At 48.4% G+C, this 15,754-nt stretch overlaps 1 long non-coding RNA gene across 1 annotated transcript; it reads right to left on the bottom strand.

The window, feature by feature from the left end:
• Positions 1-3,077: 3,077 nt before the first annotated feature.
• On the bottom strand, positions 3,078-10,854 carry LOC147105830 (uncharacterized). The gene is made up of 3 exons (XR_015081597.1): positions 10,792-10,854; positions 9,216-9,399; positions 3,078-3,841 (listed from the first exon to the last, which is right to left on the bottom strand). It is a non-coding gene; the product is annotated as an uncharacterized LOC147105830 (long non-coding RNA).
• Positions 10,855-15,754: the final 4,900 nt, after the last annotated feature.

Here is a 15,754-nt window from a genome sequence, read left to right on the forward strand (position 1 = left end):
TGTAAGGGGCAACATGCATCCTTTGGGGAGCTCGTGGCATTTATCCAGGAGATGAGGAATTAATGAGGCAGGATGCAAAAGAGATTTGAGATTTAAAGGGAGAGATACAAGATTTAAAAGAACTAAAAGTCAAAGAGATTCACCTAAAAGAAAAAGAGATTCAAAGTATGAAAGAACAGAAAGAAGAAGGCATCCAACTTGTTAGGCAGTTAAAGGAGGGAGAAAGCCAGCATTTGAGACAAGAAATCGATCGATTAAGCCACAGTATCAGGCAACTAGAAAGAGGAGCCGAGCAGGCAGCTTCATTGCTACAGCAACAAAGCCTCTCAAATTTAAATGCAGGAGCAGCTGTCGCTGCAGCAAATGAAACCAGATTAGAAATCAAGAAATCTAAATTGGAAAACCTGGGGCTCCGTCAGGAAGTAGAAGATGTTAGGGGGGCATCAAGGGAGGCAATTAAGAAGCCACATAGGGAGGCAGACCACTCCCACTGCCACCTAGAAATAGCGCGGCTAAAGAGTAAATTAGGACAGCAACAGGCGCTAGTATCCGCAGTAACACGGGAAGCCGTAACAGAGACAACAGATGGGGGTGAGGGGGAGCCAGATTGGGAAGAGGAAGGCAGTCAGTATAATCCCCAGGAGGGCGGTGAAGGATGGGATACCTTGGAGACACAAGGGCCAACCGTAGCAGTAGTGACCACCTCTTTACAGCGTAATGTGCATGGTCACATCACTAATAACCATACCGACTCACGGCATGTAGCCACAAGTTGGGGCCCATTAATGATGAGGATGACCCACTGGTAGTTAATAGGAGGTGGGCAGATTTCAGGAGGGGTCACCCAGAGTTAGAAGAGGGAGACTTAACACGAGTCCTCCTCTTGGCCTGTTCCACTTCTTTAAAGAATAATCTGCCAGACACGATCCTCCAGCATGGCACAGCGACCGATGCAGTCGTGACCCAGATCCTAAACCATTTAGGGATCCAAAACTTAAACGTAGTGGCTATGCTTAGTCAGACCAAACAGTGCCCAGATGAGAACCCTAGAGCCTTCAGTAATCGCCTGTACGATATCTATGAACGTGCCCAGAACCAGACACCCGCAAATGCTGCAGCAGGAAGGAATCAGGAACAATTCAAAACGATGTTCCTGACCCAACTCCACTCTTTAGTTAAAACCACCCTGGGCATAGCCGTGAGGCCCGCCGATCAGTGGCCAGATATAGAGACTGGGAGACGGTAAAAGACCAGTTAAAGGTGAAGTCACCGCCCACCGCAAAGAAACCAGTGTCAGCGGTGGAGGGAGCTAGGTATTACCCCTTTAGGGGACAGTGCTTTAATTGTAAGGTCACCTCGCAAAACACTGCAGGAGACCCAGACAGGCACGAGACCACGATGCAACGCATAGATACCTCCCGAGGGACGAACCCTAACCCTCTGGGATGGAACAACAATTGGCTCAGTTAGTTACCCTTCTGGGACGGATCAATGATTGGACCAGTTGATGACCCTCATGAAAGCCCAAATTGTCACGGCGGGGTGGGGGGGGTGCAAAATTATTTACCAGTGCACGCAATCGCCAATGCACACCCATTGGGAATGTAAAATCCTATCGTCAATGCACACCCATTGGGAATGTAAAATCCTATCGCCAATGCACACCCATTGGGAATGTAAAATCCTATCATCAATGCACACCCATTGGAGGGACCCCTCCAAGGATCCACCCTATGATGGGGTTTGGCCCCCAAAGATTGGTCGGAAGTGGGGTTCTGACGTGATGGTAGCGGGAGACCAGTAGTCCTTGTTATCTTAAAAGGGGGCCGGCAGTAGATTATGCTTATAGACACTGGCTCAGCCGTTACCATCATCCACACCCCATACCCTGAACGCCAGGCAGCAGCGGGCAAGGGTTGTATGGCCCTTAAAGGGTTTAATGGTGATACAACCATCGCGTATACAGGGAAGGCCTCTGAACTTCAGCTGGGAGGCCTCACCTGTAAGGTCCCAGCGCCGATGCTGATGATCACCCCCGACGGAAGGGGAAATTTAGGGACTGATGTGTTGGATCAGTATGGCGCGGTAATAGATTACAATCGGGACTGTGTTTGGATGGGATTGAGAAATAATGCATGAGTGATAAAAATTTCAGATGCTCACTCGGTTTTTGCTATTAAAAAGCCATCCGAGTATGACCCTCCGGGGAGCAAAAATGAAGCTGTAGCAAAACTAATTCAGGAACACCTAGCGGTGTTTGCCACGTGCAAGCACAATTGTGGAAAAATGGCAGGCGAAGAGTCTATTGAGGAACCCCCCCCAACTCATTCACTAAACAGTACCCCATCCCAAGGGAGAGTCACCCTTACATCCGAGACACCATAAAATCCCTAGTTGAGCAGGGTGTTGTTAGGACAGGCACTTTCACAACCAATTCACCCACCTGGCTGGTTAAAAAGCCTGATAGCAGCTGGCGACTGACTATTGATTACAGAAAGTTAAATTCTGTAATGCCAGCCTGCTCACTGGTAGTAAGAGAAGCTCCCACCATATTATTTCAAATCCTGCTGGTTCCAAGTACTTCTCGACCCTCGACATCGCCAATGGATTCTGGAGTATTCCTGTTAAAAGAGAGGACCAGTACAAATTCGCGTTCACATTTGAGGACCAGGGCTACACCTGGACATGCCTGCCTCAGGGGTTCCACAATGCCCCCACGATCTTCCACAAAAGAATGGCTGCAGTTTTAAAAGACTTTTCCCGCCCTACCTGCTTGCTACAGTACGTAGACGATCTACTGCTGGCAACCGATAACATGGAGGAGCATCTGTCCCTTTTGCACGAACTGTTGACATTGTTGGCTCAGGCGGGACTAAAGGTGAATCCCCATAAGGCTCAGTTGGTAAAAGAACGGGTCACCTTTCTAGGAGTGTCCTATTCTCCAGAGGGATCGTCCCCCGACTCCCACAAGGTGGAAATAATACAGCGACTACCATTACCCACTTCCAAAACAGCCCTACGATCATTCTTGGGTTTGGTGGGTGTTGGGTGAAAATAAATTCACATCTAATCTGTGGTAAAGTAAAAGGTGCAGTTTATTGAAAACAGAGCTCTGGGAGAAGCGTCTCAGACCCCGCGGTCTGTGCGAGCACCTTCTCCCCGATCAACAAAATTCACAAGCTTATATACAGTACAAGACTGGAGCACATCGATAGCCTTGATTACATTACTTATTCCTTGGCCAGTCTGGCTTCGTGGCAACAGCCGCCCCCCTCCCCAATTATATTCCTTCAAAAACAACCTAATTATAACTTTACATCGTTAGCTAAGCCCCTTCTTTTAGTTCTGTCTTTTATCTAAGTTTGTCCAGTTATCTGGACAGCAGGGTCCTTTCTTACTTCATTGTGGCTTCGGCCGATCAGTGACTCCTGATTGGACATGGCTCAAAGGTTAATCAGCTTCTCATATCTCCACATGCTTAATCACTTTTGTAGTTCAGTCCATTGTGTTTTTAAACTAGTCTCGACTGAAACTAGGTTGTCATGCTGTGTCGCTCGACTGCAACATTCAACTGGTTCAAATCCCAATCCTTCAATCCCTCCTATTGGTCCCGGTACAAATTTAGATTTTGCCCCGGGATACCAACTTCCAATGCCGTTTCTTGCCATCCACCGGGTAGTCACCCTGTATTGAGGGTTGGGCTCAATTGTCCTGAGCTCGTCCTTCGTTGCTCATCATGTGACTCTTTACATGTGAGACTCGTTGTCTTCGTCGTCTTCTCCTGTTGCTTGCAGTTCGTCTGTCGTTGATAGCCAGGGTTTTATCGCATCTCCAGATGCTACTGGAATGCCAGCGAGGGCCAATTTACAACATACTTTCAAAATCGTTGTCATAACACAACATATTGTCATCACTACAACAACAATTATAAATCCATGTATCAAATACGATCCCCATGATCCTCCGAAGAGCCAGTCCAACCAACCTGCCCCTGAGGTTTGGTGTAATTTCTTTACCTCCTTTTGTATATGCTCGGCCAAATTGGTTATATTCTCTGAGCTATCTGGTATGTAGGTGTAGCACTCAGCGCCTATCATTGCGCGTGTGCCACCTTCTTTAGCTAGGAGATAATCAAGGGCCATCCTATTCTGGAGAGCTATTGTTCTCATAGCCACCATTTCTGCACTTATTTCAGACAGGGCTTCAGCTGTGTCATTAGCTACTTTCTCTAATACCGATGCTACGAGTCGAATTTCCTTTAACTGGTTACTTAGTTCCAAGACGTACCTACGGACTCTATCTCTCAGAGGGCCTATATCCTCTCCTCCTGTTATTATTCCATGGGGGAGTTGCATCACTCTCCCCGTCATTAATTCGTAAGGGGACAAACCCGTCGTTCGGTTTGGGCTCACCCTTAACTTCATTAACACGGTTGGTAATACATTTACCCATTGCTGTTGCTTTTCCCCTAACATCTTGGCTAAGGCTGTTTTCAAAGTCCGGTTCATTCGTTCCACCATTCCCGAACTCTGGGGATGATAGGGAATATGGAATTTTTGCTTTATTCCCATCCATTCGCATATCTTTTTCATTACTATCCCTGTAAAATGTGTCCCCTGATCTGAATCGATTTGGATTGGTACTCCCCATCGGGGAATTATTTCTTCTGCCATTATTCTTGACACTGTGGTGGCTGAGCAGTCCCTAGTAGGGAAGGCCTCGACCCATCGAGTAAACTGGTCTATAATTACCAAGCAATATCTCTTCCCCCTGGAACTTGGTAATGGTCCGGTGAAATCTATTTGTATCTTTTCCCAAGGGCCTCTAGGTCTCGGCTGGTGGGCCATTCGTATTTTTACTGGCCGTCCTGGGTTATGCTGGGCGCATGTCAGACACTTTTGACAATACTTTGCTACATCCCTTCCTACACCTGGCCACCACCATTCTTGTCCTACCAGATGGGTCATCGCCCCTCTGCCCGCATGATCTATGCCATGGTGTAACTCCAAGAGTGTTTGTCGAATACAAGCGGGGGCTATTACCTTCCCGTTCTTTCGCCAAACCCCCTGATCATCTGCTCTACCTCCTACCCGATACCATTCCTGCCTTTCTCCCGGCGCGGTATCCTGGTGCAACCTTCCGATGTCTATCTGGTCTACCTGTGTACTTGCTACCGGTAGTTCCTGTTCTAATGCCTGCTGCGCTGCCAAATCTGCGGCCCGATTGCCCTCTTGTTGGCGGGTTTCTACCTTCTGATGGGCTTTAATTTTTACGACTGCTGCCTGCTTTGGTGCTTTTGCAGCTTCCAAGAGGGCCCCTATTCGCTGTTGATGTCTGATAAGATCTCCTCCTGCAGTGACAAGTCCCCTTCTTCCCCAAGCTATCATATAATCGTGCACCACTCCAAACGCATATCTACTATCTGTGTAAATATTTACTGTTTTTCCTTCTGCCAGGGTCAGGGCCTCAGTGAGTGCTACTAATTCTGCCACTTGGGCTGATAATGCCCCGTCCAATCTGCCGGACAATACTGTTTCTAATTTTTCATTTACGACTGCCCACCCAGTTCGGGGAGACCCGTCAACATATTTTCTGGAGCCGTCCACGTACAGGGTAAGCTGTGGGTCTTCCAGAGGATCTTCCTCCAAAGGGTCTCCGTCTACTTCCTCATCTACTTCTGCACATACGTGGGGTTCCCCTGATCCCAGGATCCCTTCCGCGGGATTCTCCCCCGTATCCCTAACAATTACCACTGATTCGTCCTTAGGTATTAGGACCGTCTCCCAACGTGCCCTTCGCATGTTAGATACTGACCGTAGCTTATTATTATTTAACATTTCTACTATCGTGTGTCTGGTATGGAGGATAATGTCCCCGGTCATTACTGTGGGCTCCCTAACCTTTACCGCCCACGCTGCGCAATCCAGTGCTGCTACACATCGTGATAATCCAGTGGCTACGGATGACTGTTTAGTGAAGTAATATGCTACCGGCCGTCGCCTGTCCCCATGTTGTTGGGTTATCACGGCGGCGTAGAACCCCCCTTCGTTTTCACAATGAATGTGGAATGGTTTCCTCATGTCGGGTAGACCGAGGCCAGGGGCCACTATCAGCGCTTGTTTTAAACTCCCATATGCCTGCTCCTGTTCTGGTCCCCACTCTACCGGGGTATTACCGGGACTCCCCCCTTTCACCAATTTCTGGATGGGTTCCGCTATAGCTGCAAAGTTCGCTATAAAATTCCTACTATAATTAAAGAGACCTAAAACCTTCCTGACTCCTCGTACTGAGACCGGTCGGGGCATCTCTTGTATGGCCTTCTGTCGGTCACCTGGCATGGCTCTGGTCCTCTGTGACAATTGTTGTCCCAGGTAAATAACTGTGCTCTGCCCGATTTGAGCTTTCTTAGGGTTTATCTTGAACCCTCCTATTTCCAGGGCTTGTAGGACTTCAGTTAACGCAGCTGCATGTCCATGCTCATCTTCCGAGGCGATTAACAGGTCATCCACGTATTGCAATACAGTGCTGCGGTACGGGTTGAGGTTCACTGTTTCTAACAGTGAACTCATTACCCGGTGGAATACCGCCGGGCTGTTATGGAACCCCTGAGGTAGCCTAGTCCATGTATACTGTCTTTCCCCGACCGTAAAGGCAAACTTATTCTGGGATTCCTGGTCTAAAGGTAAAGACCAGAATCCATTAGCTATGTCCAAAACTGTAAAAATCTTGTGCTCCGAGTTCAAGGCATTTAAGATTGTGGATGGGCTGGCCACTATTGGGTGCAATTTGGGCGTTACCTTGTTTAATTCCGTATAATCAATAGTCAGTCGGAATGATTTATCCGGTTTGGTGACTGGCCATACGGGCGAGTTGGTCGTGCTTTCGGTAATCCTAATTATGCCCCTTTCTTCCAGATCACGCACTATTTCTTGTACCGCTTCCCGGGCTTCTGGTTTAATAGGGTATTGCTTATGGGGCTTGTGTTCCGGACCTGGAACCGTGATTGGCTCCATTTTTACCTGTCCGGTGTCCTGTTTTGTCTTAGCCCAAATCCCTTTCATAATTTTGCATATGGTCCCGTATGGTTTCCGTTCTAGTTCCCAATCCCTGCTCAAAGATGCTGCACTCCCTACCCTAGCCAAATTGGTGCATGGTTTATCTATACTGACCTTGGACCCATCTGCTTTGGACCAAACAATTTTATTTTGCGCGGAGTCCACCAATATGTTAAATTCTTTTAGCAAGTCTATTCCCAATATGGTACCTTCGTTATTTGGACACACATAAAAGTGGGCGGGGAGGAGTTTTCCTGTTAACTCTAAAACTTGTACCTCACTTTTATAAGCCTTAATTTTTATACCCCCTAATCCTACTATATATATATATTCCTTGGTTGTTGGAAGGGGCAAATCAGTCAAGGATACTGATGCTCCTGTGTCAACTAACATTTCACATGGTCGGCCCCCTAATAATGCTGCTACATAGACTCGGTTATCCGAGCCTCCTTTTACGGGGGCCGCCTCCCGTCATTGACTCTTCCCTTTCGACTTGAGGTACTCAAGAAAGTCCCTTCTATCCTCCGGACTGAGATAAGTGCCCTGTGTCTGGTCCACGTTTCCTTTCTTCTGCCAACAGCTGTAACTCTGGTGTCCTGGCTTACCGCAATAGTCACATCCCCCTTTCTTTCCACTCCTGCAATCCTTTGCCATATGTCCCATCTTCCCACAATTATAACAGTTCCCCTGAATCCTCTTGTTTGATTGTGATGCCTCCCCTGCTGCTACCCTTTCCTGTTTAACTTTTACACCTCCCTTTTCGGTGTGTTCAGATTCCTTTGCGTCTATCTGACATGCCCATTGAACTGCGAGATCATACGTAGGGGCGGCTACTACCCCCATTTTTAGGATGGCTTGGTGTGCCGATGAGAGTCCATCCTTAAACATCTGGATGAAGGGCTGGTCTGTTCGTTGTGGGTTTGCTCGCCCTGACGATTCGCAATAGGCGTCAAACAATCGTTCTCCATAATCACTACTAGATTCTCCCTTTCTTTGCTTTATTGATTGGATTTTTCCCCAGTTTATAGTAGGGGCCCCAAGTGCCGTTTCTACTGCGATCTTAAAGGGCCCGTATGCTGCCCGCTGTGCCGCCAGTGCGGCACCCGCAGGTACTGCATCCACCCACGCTCCGTCTTGCATGCCTGCAGCGGGGTTTACATTTCTCCATTTGTCGGCTGGGCATTTCGCCCTAACTAACTGGTGGCTGTCTCGAGGATGTAAATCATGGATTTCCCATATTTCCTCTAAATTCCTCCAGAACTCTGAGTTCTGACTACGGGGTTTAAGGGTTCCTAAATCTTTAAGAATGGCTTGTTTTTCAAGAGGGGAGAAAGCCCGATATCGACTTTGAGCTGGCACTGGGTGTCGTATTACGGGTGCCATCGGCACTACTGGAATATCATTTTCGTCTCTAGGTGGAGCCGAGGCATACGGCAGGGGGTTTTCTTTATCCCGTTCGTCTCCTTTTCCCTTGCCTGTCAATTCCATCCTTTCTACTAAAGTTTCTAATTCTGCTATTCTTATTTCTTGTTCTTCCATCTTACTGGTTTGTGTCTTAACCCTTTTTGTTAACATTACTACCTGATGTATTAAAATTACTCCTGCTTTCTTAGTTTTCTTTTGTTTCTGCTTTTCCCACCACTCCCGCTGTGTTATTGGTTTTTCTAGTGGATCCCACCCATCTTTCTTCATTTTATCGATCAAACCCTTTTGGTCGTCAGCATAGAGCCGACTCATCGATCCTGGTGGACCCCAGTCTGGGCCTCCGCCTTCCGCCATAATGTATTAATATTTTTTTTCACTAGTTTACCGCGTTCCGGTCCACCCTAGTAACTCGTTCTCAGAGGTCTTACCTATCGTCCACCACTAGATGGTGGCGGTCCTGACTTGTAACTATCCCTGTCAGAGTTGCTCGTCTGGCACTTGCAGGCTCTAATACATTAGCACAATACATCACTTAATGTAATCCAACAGATCCCGCAACGCAACACAGCAGAGAGACTTTTAGTCTGTCTCGGATTCCCAACTAACTCTGGCCTTCATGTGGGGCCCAGTCGCCCTCTTAATTCCGGCTCAGTATGGGTCCTCGAGACATTTACATTCCTAAATAACACATCAGGTTTCAATCAACTTAACTACTATTTAAACTGCATCTCTCACCTGTCACGGATACCAGATTCTTTCGATACTGCGTTGCTGTCACACCGCCCTTCCGAGTGATCCAATTTCTTGACGGTCAAAGATCTGCTTACTCGCCCCGCTCACTGGTGCAGGCGGTCTTCCAGCTCTGCAGTACCCTGCTCGCAGCGCCAATTTGTTGGGTGACAATAAATTCACATCTAATCTGTGGTAAAGTAAAAGGTACAGTTTATTGAAAACAGAGCTCTGGGAGAAGCGTCTCAGACCCCACGGTCTGTGCGAGCACCTTCTCCCCGATCAACAAAATTCACAAGCTTATATACAGTACAAGACTGGAGCACATCGATAGCCTTGATTACATTACTTATTCCTTGGCCAGTCTGGCTTCGTGGCAACAGCCGCCCCCCTCCCCAATTATATTCCTTCAAAAACAACCTAATTATAACTTTACATCGTTAGCTAAGCCCCTTCTTTTAGTTCTGTCTTTTATCTAAGTTTGTCCAGTTATCTGGACAGCAGGGTCCTTTCTTACTTCATTGTGGCTTCGGCCGATCAGTGACTCCTGATTGGACATGGCTCAAAGGTTAATCAGCTTCTCATATCTCCACATGCTTAATCACTTTTGTAGTTCAGTCCATTGTGTTTTTAAACTAGTCTCGACTGAAACTAGGTTGTCATGCTGCGTCGCTCGACTGCAACATTCAACTGGTTCAAATCCCAATCCTTCAGTGGGGTACCAAAGGAACTTTATCCCAGGCTTTGCAGAGTGCGCAAAACCCCTGTATGATTGGATACAACTGCAGGGTGATGACCTACGCCAGGCATGGACTGATGCTCACACCCAGTCCGTGGCCAAATTAAAAACTGCAGTGATACAGGCCGCATGTCTGATTCCTCCGGATCCCACGCAGCCCTTCCATTTGGAGGTCGGGGCCACAGAACAAAGCCTCGCCACAGTCCTGTGCCAAACGCGAGCTGATCGACTGCAGCCCATTGCATATGCGCCTCGAATCCTGCAGGGGGCAGAAAAGACGTATAGCGCATGCGAGCTCCACCTGCTGGCCGTCTTTGGGCGGTACATCATTTTACCTTTATTTCTGGGCTACAAGCGACCATCTTTCAAAGCGCTCACACCCCTCTGAACCTACTGATGAAACCTGGAGATTCGCTAGTTTCCTCGCAGCGCCTCAGCAAATGGACATTGGAATTTATGGAAAGAGACATTGGTATAATTTCCAAACTTTGCTGCCACAATTTCTGGTTTATGAGGGGGATCCGCATGAATGTCCGCTACCCCTGATTAACTTTGAGATCCATCCTGTGCAGAAAGAGCCCAGACAGGGAGCCCCAGATGTCTACATCGATGGGTCCTCATATCACATCGAGGGATCCCCCCACACCGGCTATGCTGTGGTATTGCCAGAGAGAACCATCCAGCGACGATGCAACCGACAGTCCTCACAACATGCAGAAATCGCTGCACTTCTAACCGCCGTGAAAGAAATCTCAGATAGACCCGTGAATATTTGGTCCGATAGTGCCTATACTATAAACACATGCTCTCCTTGCCCCCATACCACAAAAATGACTACCGTACAATTTGTCCACCCCAGTCCAACACCGGCATCTCCACACCATAAACAGCGACCCCAGCCCTGCTTCATAGAAAAGGTAGCAGCCCATAGAAAAGGGGGTCCACATAGTGCGGGAAATTCCAGAGCAGCCAAGGACGCTGTGATTATTGGGAAATAGAGGATATAGTTGTTGAGCTCTGCAATGCTGTTAGCAAGGGCTTCCCAACAGATCACCTAGATTTAAAATCCCTGCAGCAGCAATACTGGCCATATGCCGTTGTAAGCGCCTGGCACAAGGAAGGCAGACCCCCTCCCCAAACGACAGCCGGACCCCAATACCACACTAGCCACTGCCCCTGGCAGACCCCCTCCCCAACCGACAGCCTGGGCCCCAATACCACACTAGCCACTGCCCCTGACAGACCCCCTCCCCAACCGACTGCCTGGGCCCCCAATACCACACAAGGCACTGTCCCTGGCAGACCCCCTCCCCAACCGACAGCCGGGACCCCAATACGACACTAGCCACTGCCCCTGGCAGACCCCCTCCCCAACCGACAGCCGGGACCCCAATACCATACTAGCCACTGCCCCTGGCAGACCCCCTCCCCAACCGACTGCCTGGGCCCCCAATACCACACTAGGCACTGCCCCTGACAGACCCCTTCCCCAACCGACAGCCGGGACCCCAATACCACACTAGGCACTGCCCCTGACAGACCCCTTCCTCAACTGAGAGCCTGGGCCCCAATACCACACTAGCCACTGCCCCTGACAGACCCCTTCCCCAACCGACAGCCTGGGCCCCAATACCACACTAGGCACTGCCCCTGACAGACCCCTTCCCCAACCGACAGCCTGGGCCCCAATACCACACTAGCCACTGCCCCTGACAGACCCCTTCCTCAACCGACAGCTGGGCCCCCAATACCACACTAGGCACTGCCCCCAACAGACCCCTTCCTCAACCGACAGCCGGGACCCCAATACCACACTAGGCACTGCCCCTGACTCAGCGGAGCAGTTGCTGATGTTCTAAAGAAAGCCACACGCCTGCCCGGCGGTGTGTGTTCCACCAGAGGTGGGTCAGGAACTGCTCTCCCTCTTTCACTCCCACCCCACGGCAGGGCACTATTCAGCCCTGGTAACCTCCTATAAGGTAGCATCCACAGCTTGGTGGCCTTCCATGAGGGAAACAATCAACCTATATGTGGCACGGTGCCTACCGTGCCTGCAGCACAATCCTCCCACGTGCACTAACCGAGTCTTGCTTCAAAGTGCCCCCCCACCTCAAGGGCCATGGACTCACCTCCAGGTAGACTTCATTGGGCCACTTCCACAGGCGCAAGGCAATTTTCAGCATGCCCTAGTGGTGGTGGATCAATTCACTAAATGGATCAAAGCATTCCCCTGCCGCTCCAACACCGCAATCACGGCAGCCAAAACACTATTAAATCACGTGTTTTGTAGGTGGGGAGTACCGGTACAAGTGGACAGCGATCAAGGTTCGCACTTTACCGGTAAGATTTTTACCCACCTGCAGGAAATGTTGGGGATAAAACACAAACTACATATTGCCCACAACCCCCAGTCATCCGGAGGGGTCGAAAGGGGGAACAGGGCCCTCAAGTTAATGTTAAAAGAATTGTGTGCAGACCACCCCAAACAATGGGCAAACATGCTGCCAATGTGCTTAATGGCAATGAGGTCCACACCTCATAAAACAACAGGAGTCTCCCCATATCAGGCCATGACGGGGAGACTCATGAGAACGCCAGGCCAGCTAACACTAACAGGGATGAGCCCCTTGACAATGGAACCATGTAGTTCCAAGTGGCTGGAACAAGTGGCAGATCACACCGATCAGATGAATCGATTTGTGGCCACGAAATTGGGGAAGTCAAAAAGACAAATTAAAAGGTACTTTGACAAGAAAGTATGTCCCTTTGAGTATCAGGTGGGGGACACCGTAATGATTCCAAATTATGGGAAAAAGAAGCATGTCTTTGAGCCCAGGTGGTGGGGACCGCATATGATTATAGACCGATTGAACCCCGCGGTTTATTTGATTCAGTTACCGGGGGAAAAGGGCGTTAAGTACAAGAAATGGTATCATATGAACCAGTTAAAAACTGCCAAAGAGTAAACACTACACTGAACTTTTAATTCACCGCTCCATTCCCACTCGGACCTCACCGTCCTTGGCCTCTTGCATTGTTCCACGGAAGCTCAACATAAACTCGAGGCACTTTGCAGCCTTCCGGACTCAATATCGAGTTCAAAAATTTCAGATCATAACCTCGGCCCCTATTACATTTTTACTTATATTTTTTTCCACCCCTTTGTTTTGGGTCTTCCCTCCCCCCCCCCCCCCCCCCCCCCCCACTTTCCTTTTTTTTCTCTCTCCCACATGGCAGCTGTCTCTCATCCTGCCAGTACACTTCACACCTAATCTCAGCCGTCTTTTGTCTCCACTGTCCTATTACCATCTCGTCTGGTTTGGAATACCTCTTAATGTCTCTTTTACTTCTTTTGTTCTATCGCAGCCCTGCCTTCGATCTATTTTATTTCCTTTCCAGTTTTGAAAAAGGGTTTCGACCCGAAACGTCAACTCTAATTTCTCTCCACGGATGTTGCCTGGCCTGCTGAGTTTTTCCAGCATTTTCTGTTGTTACTACACTGAACTTGTTTCCCACAGGACCATGATACGAATACAGATGACACAGAACAATGCCATAAACAGCAGAGCTACACAAAAGCTAGGAGCCAGCCCATGGTGGGAAACACTGTATAATGTAGGACAACACCCCTGGCTCAGAACCCTCTCAATGCTTATGATACTGGCACAAGCCATAATTGTAGTGGTGGGGATCATCATGATCTGCTCCCTGAGAAAACTCCTTAGAAAACTGAACCTCCATATGCGAGCCCTGAGGAGATAAACCAAATGAGGGGTCAATAAGGATATTTCCTCCTCAAGGCAGGGAATCTGTAAGAATAAATATATATGTTTTGTATGTGTGATGGACTCGAGACTAAACAATTGAAATCATTATCAGGTAGTTCACAGGCGTTTAAGAGGCTTTTTCCACTTTTTAAATTTTCCTGCATGGCAACGGGATTCACGCAGCTCGGGAACCACGCCTGTCAACCTGAGGCGGGAGTTCCATGGTCATTGCTCTAGCTGATTACTTGACAGCATCAAATGTTCAGTAACAGCTCCCACCTGACAGATGATCACTTTCCTCAGGCAGAAGCTGTTGCTCAGTCCATTTCCAGCACAGATTCTGCAGGATGCAAGTCTTCCCAGCAAAGTCTCCATCCAGTCTCACCTCATTGGAAGAACTCTCTCACCATTGACAGAATGCTTGTGTCATGTGTACTTCACCTGCCATCTATTCCATCAACATGGGTGCTGTTTATACTGTCTCACCTTGGTCCTCAGAATTGGACCACGATGAGCTCCAACACCAGCAGCACCAATTTTCTCCACAATCACCTGATGCTGCACAGTACCCAACCACATTGTTGGCCAGGGATGGCCTCATCATGATCCGATTTACTCCACTTAACGCTGTATACCCATATGGCTGCCACATGATGCGCCAGGTTGGCACCACCCCACACCAACACCATAAAGCATCCCTACAATGCCCAAGCCATTCCTTTCACACTCATCACCATTGCGGGGGGTACCGTTATGTCTCACCATTCACTGCAACTCACTAAGCCACTTCCAAAGGTGCACACGAATCTGTCCAAGACCGGAAAGTGTTGAAAATAAAGATTTTTATGTTTGACACCACATTAACAGAAACTTTACATAAATATTGGATAAAACACCCAAGTAGCTACCCTTGTGTGTTGTTAGTTGATATGATTGGGCTAGGATGAGGGTGAGTGTGAGTGTGAGGGGTGGCTAGTGATATGGGGATGTGATAATGTAGATAGAGAGGGATGGGTGGACATGCAAGGTATGTTGGTGTCAGTAAGGATGTGCAGGAGTAGGGTAGGGAAGGCAGAGTGATGGGGATGTGATAAGAGGCACGGCAAAATGAAACTGAGTGTGGCTTTGTACTAACGTTTCCTGATCCGGACAAAGTCAACATGGATTTACAAAAGGTAAATCGTGCTTGACTAATCTACTGGAATTTTTTGAGGACGTAACTGGTAAAATAGATAAGGGAGAACCAGTGGATGTGGTATATTTGGACTTTCAGAAGGCTTTCGATAAGGTCCCGCATAAGAGATTAGCATGTAAAGTTAAGGCACATGGGATTGGGGCCAAGGTATTGACTTGGATAGAAAACTGGTTGGCAGACAGAAAGCAAAGAGTTGGAATAAACGGGTCTTTTTCCGAGTGGCAGGCAGTGACTAGTGGGGTACCGCACCAGCTATTCACAATATATATTAATGATCTAGACAAGGGAACTAGATGTAATATCTCCAAATTTGCAGACAACACAAAGCTGGGTGGGCATGTGTGCTGTGAGGAGGATGCCGAGAAACTCCAGGATGATTTGGACAGGTTGGGTGATTGGGCAGAAGCATGGCAGGTGCAATATAACGTGGATAAATGTGAGGTTATCCACTTTGGTGGCAAAAACAGGAAGGCAGATTATTATCTGAATGGCAATAGATTGGGAGAAGGGGAAGTGCAACCAGACCTGGGTGTCCTTGTGCACCAGTCGCTGAAGGTAAGCATGCAGGTGCAGCAGGCGGTTAAGAAGGCAAATGGTATGTTGGCCTTCGTAGCGAGGGGGTTTGAGTACAGGAACAAGGATGTCTTGCTGCAGTTGTACAGGGCCTTGGTGAGACCACATCTTGAGTATTGTGTGCAGTTTTGGTCGCCTTATCTGAGGAAGGATGTTCTTGCCATGGAAGGAGTTCAGCGAAGATTCACCAGGCTGATACCTGGGATGGCAGGAATGACGTATGAGGAGAGATTGGGTCGATTGGGCTTATACTCGCTGGACTTTAGAAGAA

This window comes from Somniosus microcephalus, chromosome 17, assembly GCF_052327205.1.
Source record: "Somniosus microcephalus isolate GS21.2 chromosome 17, FLI_Smic_1.0, whole genome shotgun sequence".
NCBI lineage: Eukaryota > Metazoa > Chordata > Chondrichthyes > Squaliformes > Somniosidae > Somniosus > Somniosus microcephalus.